At 40.7% G+C, this 14,397-nt stretch overlaps 1 pseudogene; it reads left to right on the top strand.

Annotated features, from left to right (window-relative positions):
- Nucleotides 1–260: 260 nt before the first annotated feature.
- Nucleotides 261–1,409, top strand: LOC149099513 (uncharacterized protein KIAA1958-like; annotated as a pseudogene).
- The last annotated feature ends 12,988 nt before the right edge of the window (nt 1,410–14,397 follow it).

Here is a 14,397-nt window from a genome sequence, read left to right as displayed (position 1 = left end):
GAAAAATCTGTTTATGTAACACATTTCCTCACTAAGGTTTTATTATTTTTTCTAATATTACCTATTATTACATGGCCATGTCTCAAAAGGACTGGAAACAAACAGATTCAAGAATTTGATTGGCTAAAGTCAATATTGACTGTGGTCTAGATTTTCCCATCTAGACAGGCATCTAGACCGATCTTGTTGTAACAGTTGTCCTCAAAAAATTACGAACAAAGAATATGAAAAAATTGGCTTGTTCCTGGTAATAATACTAAATTGAAGAATCGGTAGACCTTCACAGGGAAGCAGGTAAAGAAAACGAGCAAACATTGGCAAATTTGAGTCCTGCCAAGGAAGCTATGAGCAAACATGAAGTCAAAATTGAGAAATTTTTGCAGGAGCAGAAATCCAAAAACACTCAATACAAGACTAAGAGCGATTTAAATGTGTGGAAGAAATTTTGTGAGTCACTGAAAGAGTCTAGAGCAATTGAAGACATACCTGCCAATGAGCTTGACCTTCTTTTGTCCAAATTTTTCAACTCCATTCGTAAACATAATGGCACTGAGTACGAGCCGGGTACTTTAAGCGGCTTCCAGCAAAGTTTTCAATGCCACTTGCATGAAAAAGGAAGTCTGATTAACATTCTTAAGGATAACGACTTCTGCAAGTCCAGAGAGGTACTTGCTGCCAAATGAAAGAACCTGGTTCCACAAGAGAGAGGAAACTGTCCAAATGCCAAAAGAGAGCTCACTGAAGCCAAAAAAAGATGCACTATTTGAAAATGGCCAGTTCGGTGTTCAGGATCCAAAATCATTACAAAGGGCTTTGTGGTGGTTTCTTTCTCTTTGTTTTGGCTGGAGGGCTCAAGATGAATGCTGGGGAGATGTAGGATTGGCCAGTGATCCTGAAACTGATTCCGAATACCTTGTGTGGAAGTCAGAGAGAGGCAGCAAAACACATACCGGACAAGATGGTGGTCATCAAAGAGCGTTTGAATGGAAAGCGCACACAAGTAACAACAAGTCGAGATGTCCAGTTGAATTTTACAAAGCTTTTCAAAGTCACCATTCCGAAGTGATGCTAGAACCAGATGCTCCTTTTTTATCTCGCCATAAATCACCAATGAAAACCAAATGACAAAGTATGGTATCTCAACAGACCCCTCGGAAAGAATGAAATTGGCAAGTTCCTCAAAGCCGCCTTTGCTGAAGCCAAACTCAATGACACAAACAAGAACGTTTCTAATCACTCGGTCAGAAAGACCAGTGTTGGACGACTTTTTGAAGCAGATGTTCAGCCAAACTTCGTTGCACAGCTAAGCGGTCATAAAAATTTGAAAAGCCTCGACAGCTACCATTCAGCATCTCTGAAGTGACAGCAAGAAATGTCTGCTATCCTGAATTGTCAGCCAGGTACATTCGCTCAGCCCAAAGAAAACCAAGTCAGTACCTCCACTACAACACAGCAAAATGTCTTCACAGTCCAACAGATCCAGCCTTGAGCAATTCTTGCTGGAGCGCATATTGACAAGTTCGAAGGCTGCACATTCAACATCAACGTTTTCTGTGGTGATCAGTCGAAGATCACAAGGCTGAATGAGAACTGATCGCTGAGTGATCGAGGCACAAACAGGCATTACTTAGATTGACATTGCACTTTTGGTCACTTTTCATTAATTGTGGTTTCAACCACAAGCCTTTTCATTGAGCTTGTATGAAAAATTTTGTCTTCATTCATTGATAAAGTTTGTACAAAGCTGGACTTTGAAAGTTATTTTGTCCTGTTTGGACTGGAGACTAGTGACATAAGAAAGCCAGCTAAATGCTTGAGCCTGTGCAGGGAAGCAAATAAAATTATTTGTTTTTGTTCCTTTCCTTTATTGTTTGGCCATATAATAAACATCTTATTAACTGAGTTAGGTCGGTCTGTATGGGAGAATCTTGACCTCGGTCACTGGTACAGACCTCACTGCATTCAGTCTGTACTGGCGACCTTGGTCAAGATTCTCCCATACAGACCTCCCGCTTGATTAAGAAGAGCTAAGTACAGTCATTGAATTCATAGTAGTGCCAAAGCTGCATGTTACTGCAGTATCGGGACTGAGTGTCTATTAAACAAAACACGATGCCATGAACTTGCTGACAGATGTGGTAAGGGCAGTTATGAATTGATACAAGATGTGTTACCCATTCCTTGCATCTGTAAAGCACACATAAAGGACCTCATAAGGTCAATACACTGATTTATAGGACTGGTATCTTACATCCAGCTCAATCATGCAAATGAAGTTATAGTTCCTTGCACTACAAATCCGGATGATATTGAAAATTATTTTAGCTTACAGAGGAGAAGAATTGTTGGTGGGGAAGTCACAGTGAGCGACAACAACTTCCACTCAATAAGAGTCTAACAGCTAATGGTTAATTACATGACTCTTAACGTTTAGCTTACTTGTACACGGCAACTCTACTCGCACACACAGGCCACTACGCTATTACACTATTACACTCGCACACACAGGCCACTGCACTATTTTACTACAGTTAATGAAATTCATGCCTATAATACGAGACTTGCTTCCAAACAATCCTATTCATTGCCCAAAACCAGAGAACTAATTTTGGGATCTTCAACATTAGATATCAGGGACCTAAAATGTGGAATTCTCTTGATGAGTCTGACAAAAAATTACTTGATTTTCAATTAAAGAAGAAATTAAAAATACGCTTTATTGATTCATATGAAATATTACAATTATTTTAATTAATTCATTAGGATATATTCTGTTCCGCTGTAAGTTTCCATTCTGTTTGTATCTTTATATTTGTGAGTGTGTGTGTAAGTGTGTTACCGACTGATAACTGTATAAATAATCTATGTAACTTAATGTCTGCCCATTCTTTTTAGCCCTTATGGTTATTTTGGGCAGGCAGTACTCTATACTAATTTAATGTTTATGGTAATTATTTTATAAATTGTGAGTACAAATAAATGGTTGTTGTTGTTGTTACGCAACGTGAGTCCCATATATATCCTGTATTACGCGTACATTGTGCATTCCGCACTCACCATGTAACCGTCTCTTAGTCTTACAACTTGTGCAAGTATACATTCAAATACAACCGTTATACATCTTTGCATGCACATCTTAGCTCATGCAATCACTATATCAATTTCATTACAATTAGACGTGGAAAGAGGTTGGTTAGCATTCTTTGTGAAGAATAAAACTGGAGACATCTTATGCAATTCTTAAATCCTTTTCAATTACAAGCTGAGGCATAAAATTTTATTCAAGGAAAATGGCACAAATACACTGTCTTAAATGTATGTATGTCTTAATGAACAGGGACTGAAAATGGCATGGAATAGACTCGTAATACAGATCAAAAGGCTAATGAGAAAGCTAGAAAAATGTCAAATGTCTAGAAGCTATGTCAAAGTGACAAAGTGACCTGTCAAGAGTGTAATATTCTGAATGAAGATGTATATCATAGAGGACAAGACAAAGTCAACACACCGGCCATATTTGAAGCGCAAGGTGTGCCATACCATTGTGTAATGCTAAGCATTACAAAGAGGTCTCATGCTCACTCTTAAAGAAATAATAAACAAAGACTTCCAATTAGAATTGTTTGCTGTCTAACATTCCTTCCTCGATAATTTCAATATCAAAGATATTTTTTACCGGCATAATTAATTTGCATTTATGGTGCGATTTAATTTACTCTGAGATGTGAAAGTTGCTGGGGTTGCCAGCATTTACAAGTTGTCGTTCAGTCAGGATGTATATCGCAAGAAAGTTGTTTGAGAGATTTCGGTAGCCGAAAAGTGTGGAGGATGAGAAGAAAAGTGTTGATAATGCAGTACCGAAATCAACAGCTTATAAAGCCAAATGGTCGTGTAAAGTTTTCGAGGAATGGAAACCGCATCGATTAGTGAAGTCCTGTACTTTGGAACCCGGCGGTCTTTTTACCACGAAAGACTTTGAAGAAAGAGTGCAAACTTTGGAAATGGCCATTACAGACATGCCTGCATGCAGTCTCAAATACTGGCTGTCAAAGTTCGTTCAAGAAGTAAACAATTCTTCTGGGGAACGTTATCCTTCCTGTTAGTTGTACTCGATTATTGGCGGACTGAAGCACCACCTTTCTGATGTAAATGGAAGTGCTGCATTGAACCCTTTGGACATGTCTGACCAAAGGTAAGTTACGTTTTTTGGGGATAAAATTTGTTTTGGGTAAACTACTTGTGTGCATTGTTTTTAATACTGCTTTTTTTCTTTCGCTTTCTTAGGTTTGTGACATTTCGGCGTGTTTTGGATGCAGAAATGAAAGAAGCAACGCGAATGGGTGTGACTTTGAAAGCAAAAGGAGACACATTGTAAAAGCTTACTTCTGAGTAATAAATATTCATCAATTTTGTGCAAGTTGTCATTGTGCATATTTTAGTGGTATATACCACTCTCACTGGAGAGTGGTATACTGTTTTTCGTTGGGTATCCAAACACATGCACGTGATGTGGTATACATGTTGTGGTTGGTAGTTGACCTTATGAATTATTAATGAGTTTGAGAAGTCATTTGAAAACAGTCATAAAGAGTAACCATAAAATAAATGTTTGAAGTCACTTAAAAATCAGTCAATCATCCTTAATCAAATCTCTTGGATGAGTCTCCTTGGGGGCACGGATACACATGGAGACTTTCGAGGCACAGGTTCAGTCAGGATCTCAGCACTTCCACTGGGGTCCACTGGGGAATCTGTGGACTCCTGAACTGAGACTGGAATAGGGGAAGGAGGGCTGCTCTCAGCGTCATGGTCAACTGTCTCTCCCTCAAATGCTAGACTGGTTTGGAATGTTGGGTCTTCAGCCAGAAGCTTCTTGAAGTAAGATGAATTACGTGTAACCTTTTGGTCGGCATTTTCTGCGGTTAGCATACTGTGATGCTTAGTGGCAGTCAACGGGGTCGGGTGATATGGCGTTGACAGCTTCTGTTGCTTTGGTTGTTTCACTAGCACTGTGTCTCTGACCTGAATGTCACAATCTTTGATGGTTCTTCTTGACTCAGCTCGCTTCTTGATCCCGAGTTTCTGCTGAGCATCTCTCTCACGTATGGTTACAGGGTTGGGTAGCTTGGTTCTAATTGGCCCACCAAACCAGGCGGTAGCAGGGGCAACACCGGTAGTACAATGGGGTGTGGCACGATAATTGCGAAGGAACTGGTACATATCTTGTTTCCAGTGTGCAGTGGTGCGCAGTACCTTTCCAAAGGTTTTCATAAAGCGTTCCACTTCTCCATTGGCTTTGGGCCACAAAGGAGGCACCTTTCGGTGCTTGAAGCTGAGGTACTTAGCAAATTGTGCAAACTCACCACCATTAAAGGGGGGGCCATTATCGGATTTTACCACTTCAGGTACACCACAGGCAGCAAATATGTGGTCGAGCTTAGGAATCACTGCTTTGGCTTTTAGCTAAAACTGTGGGCCCCAAATAGTTATGTCACACTTAAAATATGTCACACATTAATATTATTTTTATGCCAGTTTCCTAGACGCATTACCGAGCGGTTTGTATACGCAAATCCGTAGGTGTTGTTTCTTGCAAAATGCAGAATTGTATCTAGGTACATATACAGGTATACTTCATTGTATCGTTAAACTCCCTGAAGAAGTGTGCGCTAGTCACATGAAACGCGTAGGAGAAAATAAAAAGTTTTACAACTCAAGTAGTTCACAGACGTGCTGCTCACTGGTTTTACTTTAAAAAATTAAAAAAAAAATTGCCATCCACTGAAGTCAGCTCACTGCAGACATTGGCAAATATCTTGAGAGTACTTGCGTCGACTCCCTCCAGTGGCATCAAGTTATCCCACTGGCCAGTTGAGATAAGGTGCATTACTTCTTGAAGGGTGATATCTTTTCTGGTTGCTTCAATGATCTCTTCTCTGCTCAAAGCCTTGGGTGTGGCTTGAGACATCACAAAGTTGACATACTGCTCTGCAGACTCTATGATGAGATCACACTTTGTGTCACTCTGGAGATGCCTCAAGATGTAGCCTGCTGGATTCAGGTCACCTCTTGAATACAACACATCGAAGTTGAAGGACTGCAGTTTGAGATGCCAGTTCTCAATCCTGGCTGAGGCTTGGGAAGTAGAGCTGTTGAAGATGGATAACAATAGCTTGTGATCTGTCTCGACTTTGAAGTGACTTCCCAGGAGGTACATACGGAAGTGATGACAACCCCATGCAATTGTCAATGCCTCACGCTTGATTTGAGAGTAGCACCTTTCTACACTTGAGAGGGCTTTGCTAGCATAGGAGATCAATTTGGCACCTTGAGTTAACACAGCACCTAATCCAACAGGACTGGCATCCACAAGCAGGATGGATTTCTTACTAGGGTCAAAATACGACATAACTTCATCTGAGGTGAGACTACGCTTGAGTCAATCTAATGCTGCTCAGTTAACATCTTCCCATTTGAATTCAACGCCCTTGTGAGTGAGGTCACACAATGGAGCCACAATGTCTGTGTAATCACGTATGAAACAAGACACAGTTGATCATGCCTAACAGGCTGCGCACATCGCTCACTGAGGTAGGTGCTTCTGCTTGCTTGATCGCTTCCACCTTTGCAGGGTCGGGTGCCATACCATCTGCACTAAAGACCATGCCAAAGAACTCGGTAGATGGCATGTAAAACTGACACTTTTCTTTTTTCAGAGTCGAGTTCAACTCCTTGAAGTGGGTTAGAGCAGCATGCAAAGTCTTATCATGTTCCTCTGTGTTAACTCCATAGATGATGACATCATAGCTAATGTTCTTGACACTGGGAATGTCATTAATAGCAGTAGCAATCACATCTTGAAATTTTTCAGCTGCAGCATTTACGCCAAAACTTAGGCTTGTCTACCTGAACAGACCACAATGAGTGGAGAAGATGGTAATATGCCTGGAGTCTGGGTGCACGACCAGCTGATGATATCCTTGATTGAGATCTAGCTTGCTAAACACCTTTGCACCATTGAGGTCGGGTACCACTTCGTCAAGAGTGGGCATGAGGTGTTTTTCTCGGGTTATTGCTTTATTAGCTTCCCTCATGTCCACACACAAGTGTACTCCACCAGGTTGTTTGGGCTTGGGCACCAAGACCACAGGAGATACCCAGGGGGTGGGTCCATCAGAAGGCTCGATAATATCCTGTTGTAGCAGGGATTCAACACAAGCTTCAAGATTCTTTATTTGATGAAATGGGATACGTCTATGTGATCGATGAACAAGTTTCACGTTCTCATCAATATCCAATTTGACCTCAACACCCTTCATCTTTCCAAGACCACTGAAAAGACTAGGGTAGTTTTGGAACACATTCCTTTCCACAGACAATGCATCTGCGATTCGCAGTATCCCAAGATCTGCAGCAGTTGTGTATCCAAGAAGAGATGTTTTGCCATCTACCACAAGAAACTCTGAGTCAACTGAATGACACTTGGATTCCAGTAAGGCCTTGAATTAACCCAGCACGGGAAGGGGTTCAGATGAGTTGAAAGCATACACTTTAGTATCACAAGATCCTAATCTACTATCCAACATCTTCAACACATCATAGCTTGCAATGTTCACACTGGCTCCAGAGTCCACTAAGAACTTGCATGTAACATCATTGACCTTTAATGACACAAAAGGAGCAAAGGAGAATGCAACGTAAATGTGTATTCATCATCTGAACTTGAAGGCAATGAGTGTGGCTTTGACTCTTCGTTCACTTGATTAATGGTTCGCGGGGGCTTGAAGTTTCGACATCTTTGCATCGTGTTTCCTTTTCGAGGTGTTCTGCCTTTCTCAGAAGACTGAGCCTTTTGAGAGCCTTGACAATACTGCACATAATGGCTGTATTTTTTGCAGGAATTGCACTTTCGATTCTGAGCAGGACACCCAGCTTTGGCATCGTGGGGCCAGCTTCCACCACAGTTAAAACAACGAGCTGTCTTGTCCGGTGTTTTGGACTTCTGAGGAAACACAGCCTTGGCACTTCCTGGAGATTCTATGTCAATCACTTGCTGCTCCAAGAATTCCAACGCTCTTGCTTTGGCTAACAGGGCTTCACGTGTCATAGTCGAATCCCTCAGTGCTTTTTGGCGAAGATGCTGCAAAGTGCACAACTGAATTATTTGAGATTTAATTTCCTTATCGACATCATTGAATTCACATGTAGCTGCCAAATGTCGCAATCAAGAGTGATAGGTTCATGGTTTCACCCGAGCTTTGCTTCGCCTGCTGAAACGTGTATATCTCAAAGTCCCAATTCTTCTTCAGGTCAAAGTATACATTCAGCTTTGTTTTGGCTGTTTCAAAGTCTTCACCCATGTCCGGTAGAGTGTCAAAGATTTCAGATACTTCCTCTCCAGTGTAGTGCAGTAAAAGAGCTCTCTGTCTCTTCTTATCACTAATAGCAGCGGCAACAAAGAGGTTTTCAAGACGTTTTATCCATTTGCGCCATCATTGTGCATCATGCCATCTGCATGTATGTCGAAAGGTTCGAAGGTTGGAAGGGCTGTAGCCATCACAAAGAGCACACACTCAGTTACACAGACAGTTATGAGTGTTTTGGAGCGATTTGCCAATCCTTGTCGCCAATGTAATATTCTGAACCAAGATGTATATCATAGAGGACAACACAAAGACAACACACCGGCCATATTTGAAGCACAGATATATATATTACTTTTAATCCCAGCATGCTTTGTTACATGAGGCAAGGCGTGCCACACTGTCATGTACATAGATAAACATTGGACCTTTAGTGATGGAACACTTCCGCTGTGTTACAACACTTGTTAATTTAGTTAATGTTTGATTTACGTTTCTTGGCTGGCCGCTCTAGGTGTTTCGTCATTGTAGATATCATATTTCTTAGCACGTTTCAGTTTATCGGAGTCACGCGTTTAGGAGTCGCTCGTAGTTCAACTTGGAGTATTTAGAGCTGTTTTCTTTGGACTTTCCCACGCCCGGTGCTAGATCAGATGTAAGTCATTTTTTCTCTTTTTTCCTTTCTTATAGTTTTATTCATTTTCATTTAGCTTGTTATTCCGTGTTTCTTTTGTGACTCGACAATTGTCTATTCATTTCTAGTTTTTACCGTAAGTGATGTACAAGGGGCTCAGCCAGTTCTTCAATAAATCTTGTTGAATTGTTATGCCCCATTTTGGTTAAGCTGGCAAACTCCGATGTACGGCACCTCCAATTCACCGCATCGGGAACGCGACACACGCCATTGTGTAACGCTAAACATTACAAAGCAGTCTCATGCTCTAAGGATACTCTGGGAAATCACGTTTAAGAAAGTCCAGTGCATCAATCCTTTAAAGTCTTGCTGAACAAGCTTGGTAATGGCTTCTCTAATCTATCATCGTCTTTCTAGGTAGTATCAGCCATGTTTGTCCTCATAGAAAAAAGGGCAGATAGGGACTTTCCACATTGCTTTTTGTTTTAAATTTAATTCTTTTTATTTGATTTTGATTTTATTGCATTTGTATTTCAATTTAAAATTATTTTTATTTTGTTTTACATTTGATTTGCCGAACAGAAAAGAAAAAAATGCACTGAAAATGCAGTGGCAGACCTTGGCCACCATACACATGACCACGATTTTCCCGCTTTATTTTGCCATCTATGCCAGGAACTGTTATGTATTCTTCATAGGTTTTATGGTCTAGTATTAAGTGTTAATAGTGTCTGTTGCACAAGCTTATCTAGTTTCAACGGACCTTTTCAGCGATATGGGGACCATTTTGAATTGTATTGTTTCAACTAGCTATTATCGGATGCTCAGGGGGCAGATTAGTATCTGCCCCAAGGCAAATTAGTTGTCAACCAGTTAATAACAGGGCAAATTAGTATGTATTTGCCCCCTAAGCATCCCATACTGTCTATCTGAAACAATAGAATTCAAAATCCCCACCATATCACTGGAAAGCCCTATGTTTTGGAAATTTTGTATGGGCTTATCTGTTTTTGGCTGTACAACCCACCCCATCTGAATTTCACTAATCGTTAACCCAGCATTTGCATGAGAGATTATAAAGCTATGCAGTTCTCTCATCACTCCAGCCTTGTGAAATAAGAGGAATAGAATAGGCAATATACCTTTAACTTGTGACAAAACAGAAGGATCATGGGCAATTATTTGGTGTCTCCGGTCACAAACATATACTCTACTAACTAGTAAGACATTGTTCGTTAAATCGTAAAGGCGACGTGGTTCATCACATTTTGTTCTCCCGTCCTTCCATCTTGTAGCTCTAAGTGACTGATTCATTCCAGAACATTCAAGGCAATTGGGACAACATAAGGTCAAATTCAAAGAAACACTTAATGGATCCCAAAGTATGACATCATGTACCACATAATCTTCAGGATTACTGGATGATGGCCTTCTTTGATCACCCCTGATAACCACACCATGTTGCAACCATATCAAATTTGCATGCAATTCAGATGAATGAATGCTCAAAACAAGCTGTATAAATCTGTAACTTCCTTCCGAAATTGGCACGTTGCAGCCCTAGATGTTGAAAACCACTAAAAGACACAACTGTGGTAAAACACTTCATTTTTTGTTATAAAACAACGAATTTATCAACCCGAAGGACACTCACTTGATCTAAAACTAAAGAGGAATACTGCTGGTATATGTGAGCCTGCACCCTCTGCCTCTCTCGCTTTTGACTTCCGCTTGAACTATAACTTGAACTGGAAATGAAAAATATTACTTGTAACCAGGAGAACCACGAGAACTGCGAGGAATCACGAGAACCAAGAGAACCATGAGGAATCACGAGAACCATAAGAACCACAAGAGCTAGAGAACCACTGTGAACTACACAATTACCGTGACTAAAAGTTATGTTATGTCAAGTCAACTCATGACATTAGCTGTGGCTATTACACCGGAGATCAGCCAGGAATTTTTATTATGTTCATTCTGGCCATGGGCCAGTTGGGTCACTTAGGCCATTTGAGATTGTTAGGCCAGCTGGGATATTGGTCATGCAATTTATGTTAACCGGTACACGAGGACACAACCACAAATTGAATGTAAAAGCAAATTCGCAATAAAGACTGTTAACAATGGGGTACCATATATCAATACGGTATCAATAAGGTCCTCTTCATAGTATAGCACCTTCACAGTTTTTGCCCGTTCTTGAATGCCAACTATTTCAGCCAGCCAAGGTCGAGGTTCCTCCCCTTTGACCAAAACCATATCACTCATTGTAGGATAGAAAGGTGCAATGATATGCCACACTTCATCAGGCAAAGATTTTCTACCAAAGTCTAACACAATAGCTGCATCTGGGTCATTGGCCATGTTGTAAGGGTAGAGCATCCCCTTTCGAGAGATTGCTATGACTTTGGTGATTTTCAGTGTGAATGTAGATTTTGTCACCAAATTGTAGATACTGTAGGGATCCATCATTTGCTGCTCATCATCATTGGGTATGTTCTGGCTGGGACAAATTTTTGGTACTTGCCATTGATTCTTACACACAGAAACCTGCCTAGTTCAGCAACACATTGAGAGTGACTGCAGTCATCCAAGATGACGTGTTCCTGTGCCCTATACAACATTCCACAAGGACCATGCAGAGGCTTGTACAAGCTTAGGAAAGAATCACAAACTTCTGGATTGTCGACTGAAGTGGAAACAAGATCATCCTGTAGTAGCTGGAGATCATGTCTTGTGAGATTCACTCTACAAGAAGTCATTCCTCCCACAAGAATACCTGTGTTGCAGTCATTTGCATATTATACAGAGTCACCCACTTCTTTAGCAAATAGGTAATATAATGTGTATGTGAACATTTTCAGAAAAGTGGTTTGAAGACAAGCTGTTTATTTAATTATTTCTTAGGAAATTTCTTTTTTAAAGCGACATCTATCTATATGTTGCTGATGTTCAATTCTTTCCTTGTTTCAAAAGTTATTTTCCACCTGTTTTTTGGTATGGTAGTTAGCTCTTATTGCTGGGGTTTGAATAAGTAAAGGATAAAAGGCTGGAGACAGGTTCTTGCTGGCTTCTTGACATTTCAGTAGCAATGAACGTTGATGACACAGGTACCTAATTTTCCACTGTTTATGCTTAAAGGTCCACCACCTTAGGAGCCACCTTGAATTTTGTCTATTTTCCCTGTAAGGCCCATCAAAGGTATCTGTGGACTTACAGCAGAAGTTGTTGTTGGCCTGTGTAAGGGCCAATTTCCCATTCCCTCAGTTTCAATAGGCAAGATTCACTCTAGTTCACTGACTTTAATTCGACTAACACTCCAATAAGACGCTCCTGTTTGCTTGTACATAGTTCCATCAATCGTCTGCATCTTTATCCGTCTTATCCATCTTATCTGTCGTTACTTCGAGTGAATCGCATACACAACTACAACATTTGCCGACGTTCGCCATTACATGCACATTTGAAAAGATCACGTGACTTAAACGCGGGAACTAAATGGCGGGAAAAATACATGAACAATACAGGGAACCCAGCAACAGGCTGGTTGCTAACCTTGAGAGCAGGGAGCTGCATCATGTTGAATACCACGAGAGAGGTCTCCCCTTTGAGCACCCTTGGGCCTCAACAACAGACGATGTCAAAGGGATAATTTCCACCATGCATGAAATGATTGGGGATGTATTTGATGCTAAGCAGTTAAATGATGAGCAAGCAAAAATTCTTAATGAATTTAACAAGAGAATTGATCCGGATTTACAATTTTATTACTGGTCAGGAGCAAATGAACGTTTGAGTGAATTTGAGCCACCATCATTCAATGAGCCATCTGGGGAAGGCATTACTGAAAGACTTGATAGAATTGTCATATCACGTTGAGGCAACCCAGGTGTACTTTTTTCAGATCGAGCATCCATGCCACAAAGAGGTTAGTTGACTGCATGAGCACAATATCACCAAGCCCATGTGGAATTGCCCATGTGGCTGTAATGCAGGGGAATCAACTATAATAACTTTTCATATTACTTTTTTGAAGAGTGAAACTTGATAAACTTTCTTTCTCTGTTTTTCTGGTTCCATACATTTAAGAAATGTTTGCACCAGCTCAGCACCTAAGCTTCAGGACATTGTTTTTTTTATCAGGAAAAGGTCATCACTGACTCCTTCTCACAGGTGCAGAAACACATGAAAATAACGATGCACAAAGAAAAAGAACGATATATTCCACTTACCTCGTGACATGTCGTAAACTGGGTGTTCCATGATACCTCATATTATATTATCAGTAGGTTTCAGCCGTATCAGTCAATGATTAGTGTACGAAATCACTCTGAGACATCGCAATGGTAAAGCAGATTTCAACTCTCCGAAGCCCATGTCATAACGTCTATTAATATGGTTTGTCTTTCATCTCATAAGCCGCTGTTTACAAGAAGTTTAACTATTTGCTAAGATCCTAACTAACCCAAAAGTCTGTTAGCAGCCTTTAAAATCCTTTTAGTTGAGGATTCTCATCAAGAACTCGTTTAAGCTGAGTTCTGTTTCAATCTGTTATGCACTCGCCATTATTCCAGATTGCGTTACACATAAGTGCACATTCCAATGGTACACGAGCTTACCTTGTCCTTTCTGTGTGGGATTTCTTCAATGTTTGTACAAGAGGGTCCCTTGTTTTTGACAAGAACATCCCATAAGCTTGCTGGCAAACTACAATGAGCAGCCCAAGCTTTCTTCAAGTTTGCCGGCATTAGATCCTCATAAGGAAATGGCACAAACTCTCTTGGGTGGACGGGCCAAAACATTTGTTTGTTCTCTGGCTCTGAAGCCAGAGGTTGCATGATCAACTCATGCGGAGTGGAACTAGATTTCTTGCTCTTGCCCTTCCCACGAGGGTCCAGTCACTTCCTTTTTGCCTTCATTTCCTCTTATATACGGTTCCATACATTTTGCCGTTTATTCATTGCGACAAAAAGGATTACATTTTGAGTTGTAACGAGAAAAGCACAAGATAAGTTATCATGATGCACAAGAGGAGATGATACGTGGAAAATGCGAACCGCCGTTTTGAGAGGAGTCTACTGACCTTACATGTCGCAGGCTATGATAACAATGGGCTGCTTTGCTACATTTCATTTTGAAAACGAAAATCGTGTTCTCTTCAGCCCAGCGTTATCATAGTACATTTAAAATTTACAGTGGAACCCCGCCTTATGACCACCCCGTTAATACGACCACCTCATCATCATGGCCTGAAGGTGGTCGTATTAACGGGGTTCCACTGTATTTGCATTTATACTTAGGTTTTTTGCTCTTGCTTGTTAACTAGTGAATTGCGCATGTGCAACACAAGTTATCATGAGTTATGAGAAAATGTGTCGTTCGCTCGATGGGCTGTAA

Source organism: Orbicella faveolata, unplaced genomic scaffold (assembly GCF_042242905.1).
Source record: "Orbicella faveolata isolate gen_17 unplaced genomic scaffold, um_ofav_v1 contig_46, whole genome shotgun sequence".
Taxonomy (NCBI): domain Eukaryota; kingdom Metazoa; phylum Cnidaria; class Anthozoa; order Scleractinia; family Merulinidae; genus Orbicella; species Orbicella faveolata.
This window is presented reverse-complemented; position numbering and strand designations above follow the sequence as displayed.